Here is a 13803-nt window from a genome sequence, read left to right on the forward strand (position 1 = left end):
AGCACAATTAGCTGTGGTAAAAGCCAAGGCTGTGAAAGCCCATTGCCATTAGTGCAATTATTGCAATTATTATCTTTTCATATTTTTGACAATTGAGTAAGAATTAGCTTAACACAAGACAATATTTTCTGTTAAGTGCTGGTGAATCTAAAACAGAGAAATAAAATGACATTTCACTTTACATCTGGACATTTGTAAGGATTTACCCAGTTCTCTAAAATAAAAGTTAAGGAACTTCCCAATCAACGTTTTCTTACTAAAGAAAAGTAGCAATTAATTCATTGAGAAAACAGCACAATGAAACCCTGGGACGTTAGCCTTTTCCTGCTTTTCTGCCCCAAACAAACAACTCAGCAGAACAGAGGTCCCTGGGGACATGGTTTAGCAGGGAGCCTGGCGGTGGCGGGTTAGTGGTTGGATGCAATGATCTTAAGAGGTATTTTCCAGCCTAAACAATTCTGTGATATCTTGTCCTGATCTGCTGAGACAGGCTGGTGTCACCAGAGCTACTGACAGCTTTGGCACATGGGTGCAGCTGGGACACCCCTCCTCCTTCCCCCATCCACCCAGACAACCAGCACAGGCAATAAACACCCGTAATGAAATGGCTTAAAAGAACAAAGTGTATATAAGGACAAAGCTGGAATGAATGAAAAAGAAGTATACAAAAACAACTAAAAAAAAAACAACAACAACAAAAAAAACCAAAAAACCCAAAAACAAAAAAAAAACCCCAACATTGCAATTAGCTAAACTGTTAAATGAATAAAAAGGTATTAAATAAAATTTCCTGAATGTCAAGTTGACACAGTTTTTTACAGTCAGGCAAGGAAATGAGTCCCTTGAGCAAATCTCCCTGCTCCAGGGCCGGGCATTAAAGGCTTTCTGGTGGATGTCGCTGGCTGAGGTGCCTTTGATCTGTGCTGCTGGATGCAGCTCACATCTCCCAGCCATCCCCTCCTCCCACACACCCGAGGACAGCACTGCAGGGCTGCCCACAGCCAGGGCTCCATGGGCACAGGGGAGCTGAGCCTCCCCAGTGCCACTGCCCCCACAGGCCTTTCCATCAGGTGCCTTTACATCCCAGTCTGCCATCTCTCCTCCAAGTAGCACAGAGCAGCAGCGCTGCTCCCTGTCACACCTTCACCTCTCCCGCAGGCACCAGCAGCAATTTTCCCTCTCTGGGGAAAACAGCTTTCTTTGGCAGCATGTTACCTGTCAAAGGCTCTTCCCTCAGTGCCTCCCGAAGCAAGTGAAACCTTCTGGGGAACGAGGGGAATGCTCCCTCCTGTGGCAAACACAGCACCGGCCCCGCTCGCTGGCTGAGGAGCCCCAAAGGGGCCTGGCTCCCCCACTCCCTGCACCTACAGGACAAACATCCTGCTGCTCAGAAGCACCACCAGGCTGGTGACATTATTTCCTGCCTGCAAGGTCATTCCTGAGTGATAACTGTGGATCCAGAGATGTGTATACATATGTATGTATCTCTGTAACTCTCCTGTGCTTTGTATATAATAATAAATATATAACCCAGGAACTTAACCAGTGAGGTACCAACAGAGCCATCAAACGAAGCAATTTGTCTCAGACAATTGCCTGAGCTGCCTCCGATGTCGCTGTCTCGCCACTGACAATAAGAGGCTCTTAAGTGTCCTGAAATTGTACTGTGAGCTCCCCAATGCTCTCACCACCGCCTTCCTTCCTCTCCCTCGAGCTCCTTCCGTGTTTCTCCAGCAAAACACTTTCTTACGCAAATAAACACGCAGGGAGGCACAAAAGGCATTTTGTCTAGGATTTCAACACAACCACGTATTTCTCATTCAAATATTCAGCTGTATCCTTCAGAGATCAAAAGCACAGCACTGAAACGAGGCGAAGCACGAACATCCCAAGCCAACAGCTCGAGCTTCCCTTTCATTCCTGCTCTGGCTGAGGAAGTGGGTGAGAATTCCATCGCTGTGGCGGCTCCCAGGTGTCACAGGCCCAGGACTCCTGCACACAGGTACAGCTCTCTCACACCACTCACCTGTGCACACAGCCCTGTGCTGCCACTGATTACATTAATGGCAATTAAAGCCTTTATGAGCACTGCCTGTACAGCCAGCAGGTGACCTCTGTGCTGTCAGGTCTCCAGGGAGATGCAAGCTGGCTCTGGCACCACCTGGACCAGCTGGAGAAAGCTCACTGCTCCCAGATACCTGGAGTGGGGTCTGGCCCAGGGCAGGGTCACCCCCCATGCTGCAGCAGCACCCAGGGAAGCCACAGCTCACTGCACAGCATCCTCCAACACGGCCAGCACTGAGACATCCCTGCCACCTTCACAGGGTAGCTATAAAGGGAGGAATAGATAAAGTAACCCTTACCCAAAACATGCCCACAGGCCCCTCGTGCACCCCCACCTTTCAGCCAGAGACCACCCCTGTACTGCACCACAGGCTCAGGTTTATTAACAGGAACCAGCTTTCCTGCACACCCACCTGGGTGACTGCAGCCCATCTCCCATCCCCAGCAGCCTTTCCCCATGGGAACACGCTGGGGGAACAGGGCTGAGCCCCACTGCTCTCCCCACCTCGGTGAGGACGGTGCTGAGCAGGAGCCATGAGCTTGGGCACATTTGTTGTATAATATATGAACTCATACCAGATTTATAAGCCCCTCCTGGCTCAAATCACATTGTAATTCTGAACAGTCTTAAACTCATTTAAATCCTAATAAAAACACCGCCCTGCATTCGCATTCGCTGCTTGCAGGTCCCTGCGGCTGCTGTGACAGCAGTTCCTGTGGAATTGGAAATGCTGGGAGGCTGCACACCGGAAGACATCCCTCACACCAGGGGTCAGGATGCACACTGAACAGTACAATTAAAAACACAGATGCAAGAAAGGGACCTCCAGCCTGACCCAGCATGATTGACAGAGCAGTTGTGTGTCAAAGCTTTCACAGTAACACAGAAGAGCAGCAGCACCAGCATGGAAAGCTCAGTGTCCCACCTCCTCTGGAATCCCAGAGGAGATCCAGGCCAGCTATGTGAGCACACAGGCACAAGGCACCTGCAGACAGCACCATAAGTGGGTTTAAAACAGAACAGGGAGTGACTAATGAAGCACCAGCAAACAAACAAGGCTGCAGGTGCTGTGGGAAGTGTGTGCATGAACCACCACAGGTGCACTGGGGCAGGTGGGGACATTCCTACAGGAATCTGCCCCCCTTCCCCACATATCCCAGTGTGCTGGAGACATGGGGGGGGTTGCTGCCACAGCACAGGGGTTGTACCTTGGCAGATCCTCTACCTGGAGCACATCCTCCACCCCAGAGCCATTGGCACACAGTGCCAGTCTTGCCCTTCCCTCCAGCTGTGCTCCAGCTGTGCCAGAGGATGCAGTGAGGGCTGGCTGATGAAGCCCAGCTCCCCTCCCCAAGCCCACACAGCTCTCTCCCCCCACCACAGGCACAGCAGGCCCTGCTCATCATGTTCTTCCCCAGCGCTGTTGCCCCACTGTTCCCTGCCCCACAGCCTCCCACCTCTCCTCCAGGTTCAGCCCTGCTCCATTGCCATCCCTCCACCCCACTCGCCCTCCTGGCACTTGGCCAGTGCTTTATGCCTGCCTGGTTTTGGCAGTGACATTAATAAGCTCCCCTGAAACAGTGAGATTATGAGCTATACCCATCCAGCTACAGCAATCCTAATTATTAGTAACTGTATGAGATAAATGGAAATATCAATGATGAAAGTCAATATTATTGCCTTCTTTGTTCCTGTTTGTTTTATTTGTAGATGAAAGGACTCAGGCCATCTCCCCAGGATGTGGCCAGGAGCTGGAACAGCTCCTCTTGGCAAGCTCATCCAGAGCTGTGCTCCGATAAGAAATCATACTGCACACATGCTTGCAAAGGGCTCTCTAAATCAGCAGCCCTCAAAAGCAGGCATTGTCTTTGATTGATTCATAAAACTGGAGCTGCTTCCATTCCCTGCTCCAGAACCAGGCAAGGGAGGATTTAAGGAAGGGAGAAGGTGTAGTGTGGGTGGAAGTGATTAATTGTGGAACATGGCATGGCACTGGGAATGCTCCATGGTTTGGCTGGGTTTGATGCTCATGTCCTCATCCTCCTCACACGGTGGTTCAGGCACCAAGATGGGAACCAAGGACCCCTCCCAGGCTCCGGCAGAGATTCTCAGGCAAGTCCCAGGGCCCTGCTGTGGCCGTGTGAGCACTTACAAAATCAACATTGCCTTAATCAGCAAGTCTGCTCCCTCTGCATGTTCTGAGTCAGAGCTGCTGATTCTGGTGACAAGAGACTTTTTTTTTTTTAAAGCCCTATTAGCCTTGCAGAGCTAACACAGCTAAGAGCAAGTGAATGGGATACTAATTTTGGATCACACCTCACAGCACTGGGAGAGCACTTCCTGGAGCAGCATGCCTCCACAGGCAAGCCACGTGCTCCCCACAGCCACGGGAGCAGGACACAGCCAGGAGGGAGCCATGGGTGCACCAGGGGCTTTATTCTTGTTCCTAGTATTCCCTAATATGTCACTAAACTGCCTCCATTCCCTTCCAAGCCCTCAGTCCATCACCAGCCAATATTCACAGGAACAAACCAGCCCTCTGACTCCCCACTCACCCATCTCCTCGGGTCAGTGCAGTGAATTTAAACCATCCCAGCCCCTCAGTGCTAACCAGGACAAACACTCCTGCTGCCTCTCTCCATGTGCAATCAGATCAGGAGAAGGGGAAGCCTTGCAGGAGTAATTAGAACAGTCTTTAAAACGCAGTCAGCCTATCCTAAATATTTCATGGAAGGTAATTTTTTTTTTAAAGCTGCTTTAAAACCCCTCCTTGCCCCTTGGCGTATGTCAAGGTGCAATTAAGCAGAAAGTATCAACACATAAACCCAAAGAAACAAACTGCCATGCACACCCACCTCCACTCTCGCTTCTTCCCTGTGGTTAACATTGATGTGACATCCCAAAGCTGTGTGCACACAATGTAATCTCCCAGCCCAAGACAAGGGAGAGCTGGCTCCACTGCTAGAAAACCTCAGAAGCCTCCCAGTCTCACAAACACAGTGCCCAGGTTCCTGCCACAGAGAGTCCCTGATTGTCCCCACAGAGTGCACAGGTACAGGAAAGCTCTGAGCATCAGGCACTCCACATAAAATCCCACCCGTGGGCTCTTCTGGACCCCGATGGGGGCATCCAGCAAAGCCACTCTGGTACCACCTTGGGCAGGGCAGCCTGGCTCCCTGCCTGGCTTGCTAGATGTTTGCAAAATTAATAATGATTTTTAACAACAGAAAAATCTCTTGATAGCTTTGTCAGCCCCTCAGAGGGAGGTGTTTGAGAAGAAATCTGTTTTAATCCAGAGACTCAGGTGGGAACCAGGTAAGGCACAGAACAGGAATTCAGGGCTTCCCTTGGCCCTCCGGGAGTGAAGCCAACCTTCCAAAAGAGACCACAGACACCTCTCCCTCTGTGCCATTCCTTCCTCCAGCCCAGTTCTCTCTCAGCTCTCCCAGTCACACTGTTTAATCCCAGCATTTGGGCCAGCTGAGGACAGGAGCAGCCCTGGTGTCCCCACTGTCCCTGGGGACAGCCCCAGTACTGCTGCCACTCCTACATGTCACCCCCTTTGTGGGGACACCAGGCTTTTGATGTAACCTTGGTGCCAAAAACTTGCTTTTCAATAATGAAAATCTAAGACATTCCACAGGGGCTTAGTGGAAACCCTGCTGCAAATCTGTGGTCACATCACCAGAGCTTGAAACACCAGAGAGGACATGGGGGATTTTTTGGGAGCATTTATGGCACATGCAGTCAGAGAGGAAGAGAAGCATCCCTTGGAAACCACAGCAGTTCAAAGATCTACTCAGTTTAAACACTAAAATTTCATGCATTAAAAATCCACTCAGGCTCAGAACTAAATAAAGCTTCTGACCACATCATCCAGCCCAAGGTTTGCAGGCTCCCTGGGGAGAGGGCCTGTGTGCCTGCTGCATGCTCAGGCTGAGATCCTGCTCCCAGCACCACATCCTGCTCCCCTCCAAGCTTTTGGGCAGGGCAAGAGACTGGGGGGTGTTTGGGATGCCAGTTGTGCCTGGCTGCCCTCTTCTTGCACTGCTTAGTGGAGAGAGCAGCCTGAGGAACTGACCACACCCCCCCTCCATTATCCCAAATTCCCTAGGAAGTAACTTTTCTCCTTTTCTCAAAGGAAAAAGCAGCAGGAAAACCAAAACCACCTATTTTTTTAAATACTGTTCTTAGGGAAAACCTTCAGTTTTTGCAAAGAGCACTCTGAAAGAAAATACCCAAATCCAAACACAGAGCAGATGGTTCTTGGTGCTTACATTTTCAGGAGGACTTTAACCAGCAGGATCATTTCCCAGCAGAATCTTGTTTTAAGAGACAATCACTAAAAATAAATGCACTTCAGAGCTTGCTGTTAAAAAGGTATTTTCACAGAAAACTGCTATTTCCATGGTCCCTGTGCTTGCTCTGTCAGCCCTGACACAGTGGGAGCTCCTCCTCGGAGCATCCTTCACACACAGCCTCTCCCAGGGTCCAATCCACACAGAGCACCTGTGGGAGCAGGGAGGGACGTCTGGGCTCATTCCTGATTACCATAAAGCAGCAAACAGCAACAAGAAGCTACAAATACCTCTCTGCAAAGCTGGAAATGCCTCTCCACAGGCTCCTCTCTCGCAGGAATGTGAGGCAAGGTAAGGACAGGTCCCTTTTTTGCATGCACCAGGCTGAGCCTATGCAGCCTGCTCTTTGCTTTGAGCAAAGAACAACATAAGGGGGAAATTACATATGTGAGTGTAAAAGAGTTCTGCCTCACTGTTTTGATTCTCTTTCCCCTGAACCAGGCACTGTCCCTGGGCAAGCCCAGGTGAGCCCTGTGCTCTGCCCCAGGTGCCCCTCCCAGTGCCACCACTCCTGTTGAACAGAGATCCCAGCACATTTTTCCATCTCCTACTACCTTGGACAACATCCAGCTTCGACAAACCCTCCCCCAGCTGTGGCAGATGAAAGATGCTTGAATCATCCTAATTTTTTTTCTGTTTCATTAGGGAAACCAAACTCTGCTCTTCACCGAGAGATCCTTTTTATTCTCTCTCGAGGACTGACATCCTGGGAAATTGCCTCAGCCCAGTCAGCTCTGATGTTTGCTGTCTCACGCATCAGGCTGACAGCTCACAGACTTCAGCTGCGGATGGGGATGTGCAGAACAAGCCAAAACCTGCTCCTGGCTCTTTGAACTGTCCCGGCAAGAGCGCGGGGGGAGGCTGAGCCGGGAGAGCGTGCAGGAGCCGTGCAGCGAGGATGGAGACATCTCGAAAACCATCGCTTTTTGAGGACCCTCTCGCCCGCCCTCTCCTGGAAGATAAAACCACTCCTGCCCAGCCTTCCCAGGCTGCAGCGTCTGAATCACTCCACGTGGGCAGCGCTTGTCCCTCCCCGATGTAACACGAGCTGGAGCAAACCCTCCTAAGCAGAGCCAGGCCACCCCATCACAAAGCCCTTTCTCAAAAGTCCACCATCCAAATACTCGTCTTAGAGGCCTCTCCCCTGGTAAAATACCCCCCTGTGCAGGCACAATGGACTGAGTGAACACTTCCTAGCTGCCCCACCAGGAGGGCTGGGAAGCCACCCCGGAGTACAGGGGAAGGAAAAGGCATTTTTACCACATTTCTGGCAATAGAAACCAGCCCAGCCCTGGACTCAGCACAACAAAATGCACGTGAATATCACATATACACCAACACCCGAGCTCGGGTGCACCTACCTGGGTCAGATGAAGGCAGGATGCTGGGGGATCAGATGCCAGGCGTGCACTGGGCTTTGGCCTCTCCTCTGCTTTCCACTCATGCACTGTAAGTAAAAGGAAATCAAAATTAGGGCTGTAAACCCGGCATTTGAGAGGCGAGCAGGAGAGAAATTAAAAAGCTGTGAATGCTTTTCCCTCTCTCCCTCCCCAAACTGAGCTTAAGCAAGCTCAATCTTCATCCAAGCTGATATTTAAAAGTCATAAATCAGGCTGTAACAGACAGAAAAACACAACTACCAAAATTTAGTGGCCCTGCTGCTGGAAGGCCCAAAATGAACTGCTTAAGAGAGCCATTTTCCCACGGAAATAGAGCAGGTCTGTACTTAGTAGAGCATTGATCTGCTGACAGCTACCAGGACAGATTTGGGCCAGAGCACTGGGGAATCATTTGCAGTGATCTCTGAAGAAGCACATGCATGCAAAACCCCTTGGAAAAACACTGTTGTAAGGCATTGCTGCGGCTGATTACGAGTCTAGATGTCACTCACTGGTCAGCTCAGGCTTCCACCTCCTTCCATAAGCCTTCCCAGGCAGCTCAGTCCCTGGCTGCATCCCTGTATCCCAGCCAAATGCCTCACAGAGGACAGGAATTGCAAAACATCACCAAAGAGCCAAGCTGCAAAAGGCTCTCGCAGCTCACAGCCCAGCAATGAGGACACTGCATCCCAGGGCGGCTCTCACCTGGAGGCACTGGGATTTGGAGATGCTGCCTTACAGCCAGGGTCAGCCCACAACACTGACACAAGGCCTGGGGACAAGCTGGGCCCTGAGAGATGCCAGGAGCTCGGTTCAGCTGAGGGGTGCACAGGCTGCCAGCACTGGAGTACCCCAGTTTATCCAACCTGGGGCTCCAAGGCATGTACTGGAGATAGAAGAGCTCAGCTGCAGCCCTCCTGCAGGTGTGGAGAAAGTGCCCCACATTCACCATTTTCCATCACAGTTTTTGCTGTTTCAGGAGATTAGGTCAAAGCAGGGGGATGTATTCCTCCTGTCTTGCCATAAAAAGCCTTTTTTCTGAATCCTGAGCCTCTCCACAAACAGGGGGCACAGAGGGGCCTCAAGGAGGTATGAACACTGCTGGAGGGGCTCCAGTCCCACACTGGACCCTGTCTTCCCAGCACAGGGAAGTGTTGGGCTGGCCAGAAGCCACTCCCTTGCCCACCAGCTTTCCTGAAGCACTTATCCCCCAAGATAACCCAAGAAAAGCTAAAGCATCTGATTTCCAGGGGTGTTGAGTGCTCTTTGCTCTCACTGCCTTCAAACCCAGGTGTTGCTGCCCCAGCCCTTGGCTAATTCTCAGCATCCCAGGGCCCCCAGAGCAGCAGGTGACTGGGCAGAGGTGGGCAGGGAGGGCACAGGTGAGGGGCATGCAGTGCCTGCCCACCTGCCCAGCCCCCTGATGCACACCTCCCTCTGTTATACAGGATCTGTAACACCATTAATGGTTCCTTGTTTTTTGGGGAGTTATTCCTGTTACAGTCTACTCCTCCTTAGGAACTCCTCGTACACGAGCAGATCTTACGACAATCCCAAAGATACCAAAAAAAGCCCATCTGTGTCAAAACTGGGAGCACAAATGCCTCTACTTTAGGGGAACAGAACCTGCCCAATCATGCTTCAAAGGACATCTGAGGTCCTAACATTGCTCAAGATCCTGCAGAAGGCATTGGAAAAACGGGAAATTACTTATTTGGCTTATTTTTTGCTTTCACGCATCACTTATTTTAAAAGACTAAAAACATGTTTATGAGTTTAACATATTTAAATGGATCAAAATCTGTTCAGCAAGGATGGAAAACAACTCTCCCACCCCAAACTTCTTGTGGGCTGGGACCTGCTTTTCAATCTTCCACCCACAGCAAATATTTCAAATCCATTTTTAAACTGAAAGGCTGGGGACAGATCGGGGAGAGGACCTGTGTGGGGGACTGTGCCACTGCTCTCCTCATCACCACCCCAAGCACCCCTCACCTAGAGTCACTCAGGGACATCTGGGCAAGGGATCAGCTGGGAACAGGGGACAATACAGGCATCTGTGTGTGGGGAGAGCATCCAGAGAAGATAAAATGAGAAGCTTTCCTCCCTCCACCTCCTCCATCAGCAGCTTTCCACAAGGAGGATCAATGCTGCCCACTGTAACTGCACCGTTGTTCCATTTTTAATTAATGAAAGAAAAAACTAATCATTGAATTAAACTTCTCATTACTCCAGCTGAATACCCTCTAAGTAAATTTAATTACTGTACGAATTGGGTTTCTCCCTGCCTGTTTCATTAGCTACTGATAAAGATGGAGGGAGGGGGGAAAAGAGGCAGAAATGAAAACAGAAAGAGAGTGGAAGGTGGGAACACTAAATGCAAACCCAGAGGCACATGATGCAGGAGGTTTCGGGGGTTCCAGTGAAGGCCTGGGGAAAGACTCTGCCAAAGCAGGGGGGAGGGATTCCCTGTGGGCTGAGCCCACAGGGACAAGGTCCCACCTCCCTCTGCAGCATTGCCATTCACACCCTGGGTCATGGCCACCTGTAAAACAGCCAACAGAGGTCTGGGCACAACCAGCTCCCCTCCAAACAAGGGCAGACACTGATTTCAGACCTGCAGCAACCCTGATCTCACACACCTCTGAACAGCCAGTTTTTTTCCTCTGCAACAAAGGCAGCAACCCTACAGCACTTCAGCAGGGAGCCAGTGCTGACAGAAGTACGGGAGCACATGTGAAGAGATCTGGAACACCTGCTGTCCCTCCCCGCTCCCGACACCTGCCTGGAATGCTGTGTTTGGAGCCTTCCTGCTGGAGTGGGAGTCCTGCACGCCCAGGCTGCGGGGAGCCAGGATGTGCCAGCAGCACACTCCTCCCAGGAAATCAGCCCAGGATGCCTTCCTGCAGCCCCCCGTGTTGCTGCACAGATTTTGTTTATGGCATCATTTTGGGGCTCTCCTTTCCTCCTTCTGTGATTCAGCCCTGCATTCCTCCTTCCTGACAAAGGGCATGAGCCAGCACAGCCCCACTCCAAGGAATCCAGCAGCCCCCACCAAGCACAGCCCCCTTCCAGCAGCTCTGTGTGACTGGATAGGGTCACATTTGGGATGGAATGGGGGTGGAGAGGGTGTGGGAAATGAAAGCACTGCTGTTTTCTCCAAGTGGGTAGTTTCAGCTGGGCTGCCTGGTGGAAGTGCTGGCCGTGATGGGATTTGGGACATAGGGGTCAGATCACCTCCTCCTTGCCATTAGGGAACCAAGAGGAGCCCATGCAGCTTCTCCTGCAGCCCCCCAGGGAGGGTCTTGTTCTGCCCCTCATCCCTTCCTTCTCTCCCCCATCCTCAGAGTGGTTTCTCCTGGTCAAAGAGAGCTACAAAAAGGCTCTGGGCAGACCAGGAGGTTCCTTCTGCATCACCTTTATCTCCCCAAACTGTGCTTTCCCAAACACCAGATGGGGAAAACAGATAGCAGACACAGATGCTGCCCTGCAAGGAAGGAATGGCACTGGGTGAGACCTGCCACGCTCCTCTGGCACCCAGCACAGGCCTGGACGTGGGGCCACCCCACAGCCTGGGAGGAGGCTGCCTCCAGGTGGGCTCAGCACAGCACGCTCTCTTCTCCAGCATGAGCTTTCTGCCATAGCTAAAACTGGCTCCCACAGGCTCCTGCCACCACCAAAGTCATTGGTACAACACGTTCTACCACTGCAGGCTCTTCCCAAACTCCCACTCAAAAACCCCCAACACTGCGTGCTATGGGCCCCACAGCTCCCACTCCCTCACACGCTTGTCTTTTGTCCTGGTGATTAGACAGAGAAAAAAAAAAGTAATTCAGGATGACCAAAGTGCTTTTTTTTCTTTGCCAAATTTTAAAGCTCCAGTAATAATCTGCGGCTGAATGAAACATTTTGTTTGGGCTGAAGTGAAGCTTCCATTTTGTTTGTAGGTGGCTTCCCCCCCACACTGAAAAAAAAAAAAAACCCTAGAAAAAATTCAAAATGAAATGTCATCTTGAAACAGATGGCTGAAAGGTTTCATTTTGAAAATGTCAAAATCAAACTTTTCAGTGTTTCACTTTTTTTTTTCCCAGCCAAAGCCACTTGCTAAATACAACCTGAATGCGTGAGCTGAGTCTGTTGACTGAAACCTGAATTTTTCTGGTGCATAAGCTGCTCCCCCAGAGCATATTTTACAGGCCGGAGCATGCACCCCACGCTGCCAGCCCGCTGCAGCCGGGGATGCACACGGAGCCAGCAGGAACAGCGAGCAGGAGCACAGGGAAGCTTCGGCAGGGAAGCGCCCCGGGACGGGCGGTGGCAGGACGGTGGCAGGGCAGGACTCACCGTGGCAGGGGCTCTCTGCAGCTCCGCTCCGGGGGCTGGCACTGGGCCCTGAGCAGCGCGGGCACGGCCGGGGGCTGCGGGCCCGGGCGCGGCGGACAGCGCGGTCCTGCCCCTCTCATGGGACCCAGCGCCAAGCAGGGCACCTGGCTCAGCCCAGACACAGCCCTGCAAGACAGGAGGAGGGGACAGTGTGAGCAGGTGCCAGGGGATCTGCCCTCTCCTCAAGGGACTGCTCACTGCCACCGCTGGCCAGTGCTCCCTGCAGGGAGCCACCCCATGGCAGAACAGGCTGTGCTCACCTGGCTCAGAAGAGACAATGTCCATCCCGAAACTGGTCAAAACCAGACCCCAGGGATGAGGGCCAACAATCAGGTTTGTGCTGATCAGATCGTACCAACAGCACCTCTCCCAGCCTCTCTGCCATGCCCTGGGTGCCAGTCCCCACCACTGCCTTGTGCCATCCCCACTCGCAGATGTCTGGGTGACAACGTGATGATGGAGGGCAACCACACACAGGGCTCCCACTCTCAGCAAGGAGGAATCAGGTTTTGATTGCCAAGTTCAACAGTCCAAGAGTTTTCAAGCACATTGCAACACCTCTAAATTCTGCCTTGAATTTTGGGCCTCGGCACACAGAAGGGCAATGGAAATATATTAGGTCTGCTTTACATTTGCTATTGATTCCCAAAGAGTGACAAGATTCCCAGGGTACACTGGCAGAAGCACAACAGGCCAGATTCACGAGGGTGCTCTCAAAAAAACCACCCCAAAGCTTTAATCCAACACAAAATCTGTTATAAAAATCTGATTTATGCTCCATAAGAAGCTGGATAAGGAAATCACATGCCACAAAACCCTGTGCAAGCAGGAGTAGACACCTAAACCCCAAATCCACCAGAGTTCAGGTTAGAAACTTGTAGGTTGGTTTTCTTTTCCCTTTCACCTCTGGTTCAGCTCAGGATCAGCAGCAGAGATGCAGCAGGACCATCACCCTTCCAGCATGATCACAAACCACAAAATGCCGAGGCTGGTGTCGGAAAACTTGTTTGTAGGAGATCACCAGCCCGATATCTCCCTGAAAGAGGATTAGATGGAGCTTAGACTAAGCATCTCAACAGTATCAGCCCGTAAGAAGATGCTCAGCCATTGCCACTAAGGTAACACAGAGACGGATTTATCCACTGAGAGAGAAAATATCACTTCTGAGAGCCTCTCTCATCACGGAGAGGGGAATTTGCCGGGTCCTTGGCTCCGTGTTGACAGGGGCAGGGCAGGCAGGAGCCTGCTGGATGGACTCACGTGGAACAAGAGGCAGACTGGCTCCAAACTCAAGCCTCCTCCCAAGTTCAGGGGGCGGCAATCGGAAATTAAGCCCATCTGTTCCTAAAACGTTGCACTAGAGGAGAGGTAAGGAGGCTGAGAATCTGAGCTCCAAAGAAACCAAAAGCATAGAGAGACAGAGCTGCCTGGGAGGGGAGGGATGCTGCCTCGGGCTCACCACTGCAATGAGTTTGGGGATCTCAACTAAACCTCTTGAGCAAGGGAGCTGCTGCCAGCACCATGTGGGTCCTCTGCACCAGCCCACCCTGGTAAAGGGGGAGATGAGGCACCTGAAGTGCCCCAAACTTCATGGAAAAGCTACAAACAAGGGAAGAAC

The 13803-nt window shown here is 51.5% G+C and overlaps 1 protein-coding gene across 1 annotated transcript in view; it reads right to left on the reverse strand.

The window, feature by feature from the left end:
• The window catches only part of LINGO1 (leucine rich repeat and Ig domain containing 1), a 152004-nt gene that overhangs the window by 50333 nt on the left and 87868 nt on the right, over nucleotides 1-13803 (reverse strand). The window contains exon 4 of the mRNA XM_063412132.1: nucleotides 7785-7870. The gene's annotated coding sequence lies outside the window, so the exon portion shown is untranslated. The remainder of the gene's footprint in view (nucleotides 1-7784; nucleotides 7871-13803) is intronic.

Source organism: Prinia subflava, chromosome 15, assembly GCF_021018805.1.
Source record: "Prinia subflava isolate CZ2003 ecotype Zambia chromosome 15, Cam_Psub_1.2, whole genome shotgun sequence".
Lineage (NCBI taxonomy): Eukaryota > Metazoa > Chordata > Aves > Passeriformes > Cisticolidae > Prinia > Prinia subflava.